Source organism: Crassostrea angulata, chromosome 2, assembly GCF_025612915.1.
Source record: "Crassostrea angulata isolate pt1a10 chromosome 2, ASM2561291v2, whole genome shotgun sequence".
Taxonomy (NCBI): domain Eukaryota; kingdom Metazoa; phylum Mollusca; class Bivalvia; order Ostreida; family Ostreidae; genus Magallana; species Magallana angulata.
In genome coordinates this window covers 81,455,023-81,462,524 of record NC_069112.1, presented here as the reverse complement: position 1 = coordinate 81,462,524, position 7,502 = coordinate 81,455,023, and the positions used below count along the sequence as shown (strand labels likewise).

The window sequence follows — 7,502 nt, the reverse complement described above, 5'->3', positions numbered from 1 at the left end:
CTCGTAAACGATTCACACGAGAAAAATATCCTCCTTAAACAAATATGTAGTATTGTTCCCTGTGCATGTTCATATGTTTCACAGCAAATTTAAAATGCATGTGTACACCGAAAGAATACACAACTTCTCTTCTGCATTACGGCTCTCTCTTTTCTACAATGCCGTTCGTTACTGTTTACATTCGGCGCGCGCGCGCGGGGGTCACAAACAGGGGCGCCCCGACAAATAGTTGCACATAGAACGTTTAAATAATGTGTGTTCATTGAATTCATAAATGATATAGATGAAAAAAAATGAAATTGAATCACAACAATTTATCTAAGACGCAACACAACGTAATGCAGTAAATGCCTGGGCCTTAATGTGGCATTTGTTCGCTTGTGTGTCTATGTAGACATATTAACTCGTTCATGTACGATTCTCACATATTTGTTTTATGAAATTTGAAAAAAAAATATAGGACAGAACTTGTTTAATTTGATACCAAATGACATTATTTAATATATTAACAATAACTAAATTATTTTTTTTTCATAAAATGATAACGATTTTTGCTATCAGAAAAATACGTGTATGAGCTGCTGACCCCTAATTATAGGGGCCAGCCCTTTTTTCTTAATTTTAAATGAAAGCTCTCGTTATTCTAAACAACTTTTGTTCTATATGTATTAAAAAAATATTTTTAGTTTAAAGGTTATAATACAAAAAGCAACAAAATTTCAGCCCCGAAAAAATCTTAAACTTTGGCGACAAATAGCTCAAAAACTAACAAACAAATTACCAAAATATTCATGCCAGCAAAATTATAAAATGTTACCGACAATTTCGCCAAATTTCATGCATCTATCATCTGTAGTTCCCGAGATCAACTCTGGACAAAAGACCCCCCAATTTTCAATTAAAGGGCAATAACTCATAACCGGAAGTGAATTTTAAAAATTTGAAAAAAACGTCTAGAGATATTAATATCATCTACATAACCTGAAAGTTTCATAGCAATCAGACAAAAAATGTTCGAGAAATCTCGTGCACAAAATTTGCGGGGAAAAAAAAAATAATAATAAGAAACAGTAGAATAACAGAAGGGTTTTCCGTTGAAAAACGGAAAACCCTAATAATAATAATAATAACTAGAGCAAAGCTCGTTGCAAAGCAACGAGTGGGTTTTCCGCTAATGTCGAAAGCAACGCTAGAAGTACGTCTAAGAAGCAGAGTTCTTAATCTAGTAACAAAGAAACCTAAGTGCAAAAAGATAAAAAAAATCGAATGATTCTTGGTACAACTTAACAGGATCCGAATGTTTTTAAGTACGACTTAACCAAAAACCCTTAACCATTTCAAGAACGACTTAACAAAAAAAACAATGTGTTTAAGTACGACTTAACAAATTTGACTTCATTTTAGGTACAAGTTTACTTTACCTTGAACTAACATCTTTTTTCTTAACCCAGAATGCAAAATCAAAATTTATGTAAAAAATCAATTTTGTTTAAAACATAATTCTGAGCAATTTTTCCTCTTCACTGCTTTTCAAAAGGTTGACCTTTCGTACTGTGTGCTCATTGCGTCATTAATTGTCAGAAACTTATTGATGTAAAGTTTACTTTACTGTACTTCTGTGAATATTTTCTATGTAAAATTACTATGAACCAGACAACATTGAAATGGTGAACATTTCAAAGGCCCCACTTATGTTATTTCAGAGAATTCTGCTTTGACCTTGACCTATAACTTGAAATTTTTCCAGCTGGCATAGAACTTTTAATTCAATTTCATTCCCCATAACATACATGCATATTTGTTCAATCTGACCAAGATAAAGCATATTTGGAAAATAATCTACTATCTAAAACTAATTTTAAAAAGATCTGCTATGACCTTCACATTGACAGACTTGGTTCAAGGTCACTGCACACCATTAACCAATAAACTCTGTAAAGGTAAAATATTAGCCAAATAGGGGCTAAAAGGAGAGTATATCTATGCTCTTAAAATATGGATTTTTGTGTGATCTGATATGACCTTGACTCTTTATCTACAAATATCATTCGAGGTCATTGCATATATTTTGAACAAAGGCATCATGTGGGTGAAGTATGAGGCTGAATGGAGTAAAGGGAGAGAAGATATACTCCAGACAAGGATTTTTAAAAATATAATTCTGGTATGACCTTCACAGTTTCTTTTCACTGAAAATAGGTTCAAGGTCACTACACACCCTTTCACCCTTTACTCAAAAGCTCTGCTTATGTGAAGTCTGAGCCAAATAGGGGTTAGTAGAAATTATATATGCTCTCAAAAAAGGATTTTTGCATGATCCGATATGATCTTCACCCGTTACCTAGAAATTTCATGCAAGGTCACTGCACATCGTTTAACCATAGAGACACTCTGTGAGTATTAGCCAGATTGGACCAAAGGGAAAAAGATATGCCCCAGACAAGGATTTTATATATATAATTCTGCTATGACCTTAACCTTATACCTGAAAACATGGTTCAAGGTCACTGCACATCCTTCAACCAAAGGAACCCTGTGGATGAGGTATGAGCCAGATTGGGCCAAGGGGAGAGAAGCTATGCTCCTGTCAAGCCATCTCGGATGGACAGACGGACAAATTGATCACTAGAAGGCGCCCGCATAAACATGCCTTTTTATCTAATTTAAGATAGTATCCATGCTATCTGCCCATGGTGAATAGTCATCAAAACCATTCATCAGCAGAATTTGATTTCCCTCCTTTTTAAGGTGGTATGGGACATCTGTCGATATTAATGTGGATTAAAGTACTATATAATTGAAAAATTTTCACCGGTTTAGAATTTTCAAATTTTACAATATTTAACCAAAAAATAGCTTTTAAAAATATTTGAAAAGGTAAAAATTGTAAAAACCCCAGCGGGATTCGAACTCATGACTTACAGGTTCCTAGTAAACCCTCTAACCCACTGTGCTAAGGAGTTAGGTGACCATTTTTGAAAAGAAACTACATGTACTTATATAATTACACTTTATTTTATTGTTTATTTCGATAAACAATACGTCACAACATGGAAGTGTCCCATATCACCTTAAACTCGGAACACCTCTGACCTAATAAGATCGCCGCATGAAATACAAAGTTTGATTTAACTCTAATTTGTTTATCATCAAGAAATTCTGCATCGCTGACAAATAAAGTTTTCTTCTGTATAATCCCTCTAACTATTGATAATCATTAAAATTCATTTCATGAATCTACGCAACAATGATAAACCTTCAAGTACAGTCACTCTCAATTTTACAAAAATATTAACGGTACTTTATCCGAAACTGTTCCTTGTACCTTTAACTTAGTACACTAACATTTTTATGAAAAGACGATTTGTCTTAGAATAAGAAAGCTAATGCAATTCTGAGAAAAAGAATACCACATATTGCCAATTCCATTGAGATTTAATAAAAATATGGCCATTTAAGTGAACCCTCCATTTCCAATTTCCTTTAGTAAACACAGATTTACAGGGTTTTCGATAGTAAAACATCTTTACCTGACCTTTTAGAGGTCAACTTTTGTTCAACCACCTTTAAAAAGAAACCTTATTCAATACAACATATGCCTACATGATATAATCATGATAAAAGCTTCACATCACTTAGAAATACCCTTACAGGTATACCCCCCACCCCCCAATCTTTTGATTTTCATAAAAAACCCCACCCCCCAAATCTTTTGATTTTCATAAAAAGTCATGGTTTGAAATGTTTTACCTAATTTTATGAAACATGTGGCAATTTCCTTGAGTCATTTCTCACACATATTTGAAAACAATCATCAATGATTCTAAAATTTGATCTTTATTTGTTTATTGTATGATTTGTACCATTTTAATTAACAAATAGACAGCTGTCCTGCTTGTGATTTCTTGTTTTCATGAAAAAAGTAAGCTAACAATCATATTTAGTTAATATCTAATCTATTCTGATTTCTAGTCTCCTTCTAACCATATTGCTAAAACAGTAAGTTACAACCTACAAGTTAGACATCTGCCTTAAATTAGAATTAAATTCAAACACACCCAGGTAGCTGGAGACAGAGTTGATTTCAATGAAAAATGTTCAAATTTGACATGTTTTTCTACTTTTTTATGCATATATACCTTAGAAAGGTAGAAATAGGTTCCGTTGTTTCTTGTTCATTTCAAAAGTAATTATCATAGCAGATGTTATTTCAAAGTCAAATGTACATTTACATATCCTACATGTAATCTTAATGCAGACAATTAAATAGAGGGGGGGGGGGGGGGTTTCAATTATGTAAACACATCTAAATATCTTTATGAAATAAAAAATAAAGGAATCATAATTGTATACTTTTATTGAAAAACAAATTTTCACAGCAATTATGAATTTCTTTAAACAGCCTTAATTTTGTTTTCATAATTTCTTATCAAACACAAACCACAACATGGCATGATGCTTTCTTCAAGTTCCATTATTGTTCATGCATTATCGGATTTAATTTGAATTACCGGTAAATAGTCTGTAGAACACAAGGAATATGCATGTGGATAGAGGTGACAGGTTAATCTCAGGAGCTGACCCACAAGAATCAACAGGTACCGGTAAAAGCCATGTGGCAACAAGAGTCTGTTTTGAGCTGAAATAAATAAAAAAAATAATTAGCTGTGTTTACATACATGTACTAGTAATAGCTGTGTTTACATTAACATATGCATAGTATTTCTGTAAAAAATACATTGACCATGCAGTGTAATAAGTATGACATATCCCAATACATGACATAACATTTAGGCAGTACAAGATCAAAAATTTGCATATCAAGTCATAATATAATATTAAAAAATTTTCATAGGTATAAACACTTATCAAATTGAGAAAGAGAGAGAGTTTGAGAGAGAGAGAGAGAGTTTATTACCGTACTTGTAGTGCAACAGTCAATATTTCAATTCGTAAATTACAAACGAATATTACCCACCGAACAGCGTCAAAGTACATGTACTGGTATTAGCTTCTGGTATACCATTTTTTATCAATTCTACTGTGTTTTTTTTTTTGCAAATAAATTTAGCGAGGGTTTTTGTTTATTTTCTTATAAATTACATGTTTTTAAAACAATACTACGTGTAATAAGCATAAAACATGTATGAGTAAACTTAATGAAGAATTTTTAATAGATTATTTTTCACAGAATGTGGTACATTACATGTCTGTCAATCTTTATAAAACTAGCGTATATTTCGTGCGCCATAAATTGCAAGTTTTTTGTAAATATCATTTACTTGCATGATAGGTATATATGGTCTAACCAAAATTTTCTTCATAAAGCTACAGCTGTATGTACCATATATATGTTTTGTCACAAGTATACATTTAAAAAAAAAATACCCAAATTCCAACAGTTTAAATAAACTCAACTCATTCTCTGATAAGTTCATTGTGTTTTATGCGTGCATATCTTATTTGTCTGCTGCAGCAGCAGCCAATCAGCGGTAAGCTGAATCCACAAAAAGAAAGTTTGTGTTTTAGGAGCGGGTAAATTGTTTATGCGACACTGTCAAGAAAACCACACCAAATAATAACAAGAAACATAAATATTCACTTAAATGTATTCTGTTGTAAAGTAAAGGTTTTTAACACTTATTGCATCTTGCAAAACATGTGATGACCTTAATCATCTGTCATATATCTGATATACATGTATATGTAAAAGATGGGAGAAATAACGACAGAACAAAGTGGGATTCGAACCTGGCCCTCTGAATCTCTAGTCAAGTGCTCTACCAACTGAGCTACATGTATCTGGCACCGGTATTCAAACCAGTCTGACCGTCACATTCCTCCCCCTTAAAAGATCTTCACCCTCGAAGATCATCCCTGGCAGGATCGAGTTAACCTGTTAGTTCCAGGGGTTGATGACAACACCAATATTGTAACAGGATGGGAGAAATAATGAAGGACCAAACCGGGTTTTGAACCTGGGCCCCCTGAATCTCTAGTCAGGTGCTCTACCAACTGAGCTATCTGGCACTGGTATTCAAAACGGTCTGATCGTCACATATATAAAGAATTATCTTAAACAACGTTGTTCAATAAAAAATAACACTCGCAACCTTCAGTTTTTGTCTGTAATTAATCAATATTGGCGTGCGATCACTTCTCGCCGAGTACCATTTCTCACCAGTGCATTGTTACGTCATTTTAATATCAACACATAAAATTATATTCGAAAATATGATGTAACAGTGCACCAGCGAGAAATGGTACTCGGCGAGAACTGCTCGCACTCCAGTACTGCCAGTAGTCAGATTAAAAAAAAGAGAATAAAAAATTACATTTAAAACATTAACAAGGACAATTTAAGTACAAATCATAACTGCTAAACAAGAAAAATTATGTGAACTGGTAGAATGGTAGGCATAGTTCTAACTTGTAACCTACATGTACAAGTACATGTACCGGGTACCCGTTGGTCTGCTAAACCTCTTTAATGATACGATGATCGGCATCATAAAGATATTAAAGTCATGTTTTAACTCTGAATTCTGAAGTATACAATTTTATTTACTTGAAGTTATGTCTACAGGGTATCCATGACTACATTTGGAGTCTTCTGTACAAGAATATATGATATGTTTCTAATTAGACCCTGCTTTGAATTTTGAGTTGAAAATTCACAATCTGTTATTTTTTTAAATAGATAAATTCAGTTACCCTTTCCAGTCCCCCATGAACCTCGAGCGAGTCTAAACATCCATGAAACATGTAAAAATTACACGTTAGTAAACAAACACCCACACCATAACAAAAACATCTAACAGTGTGCACGTACTTACATGTACATCTATACTATATACTAAATTTTAACCAGTTAACAAGAAACTTTTAAAGGAGTAAAAGCCTCACCTTCTTCAGTAACATCCACATAAATCACACACTTTAATGTCCATCTTTTCTCCTTTATTACTCGTAGCTTATCAACGGCTGATCGTCGACAGAAGTGTGGCTGTCAGAATTTCAAATATGTAGTATTGTTCCCTGTGCATGTTCATATGTTTCACAGCAAATTGAAAATGCATGTGTACACCGAAAGAATACACAACTTCTCTTCTGCATTACGGCTCTCTCTTTTCTACAATGCCGTTCGTTACTGTTTACATTCGGCGCGCGCGCGCGGGGGTTACAAACAGGGGCGCCCCGACAAATAGTTGCACTTAGAACGTTTAAATAATGTGTGTTCATTGAATTCATAAATGATATAGATGAAAAAAAAATGAAATTGAATCACAACAATTATCTAAGACGCAACACAACGTAATGCAGGAAATGCCTGGGCCTTAATGTGGCATTTGTTCGCTTGTGTGTCTATGTAGACATATTAACTCGTTCATGTACGTACGATTCTCACATATTTGTTTTATGAAATTTGAAAAAAAATATAGCACAGAACTTGTTTAATTTGATACCAAATGACATTATTTAATATATTAACAATAACTGAA

At 33.4% G+C, this 7,502-nt stretch overlaps 1 long non-coding RNA gene across 1 annotated transcript; it reads right to left on the bottom strand.

Annotated features, from left to right (window-relative positions):
• Positions 1 to 4,339: 4,339 nt before the first annotated feature.
• Positions 4,340 to 7,019, bottom strand: LOC128173367 (uncharacterized). The gene is made up of 2 exons (XR_008242490.1): positions 6,907 to 7,019; positions 4,340 to 4,639 (listed from the first exon to the last, which is right to left on the bottom strand). It is a non-coding gene; the product is annotated as an uncharacterized LOC128173367 (long non-coding RNA).
• Positions 7,020 to 7,502: the final 483 nt, after the last annotated feature.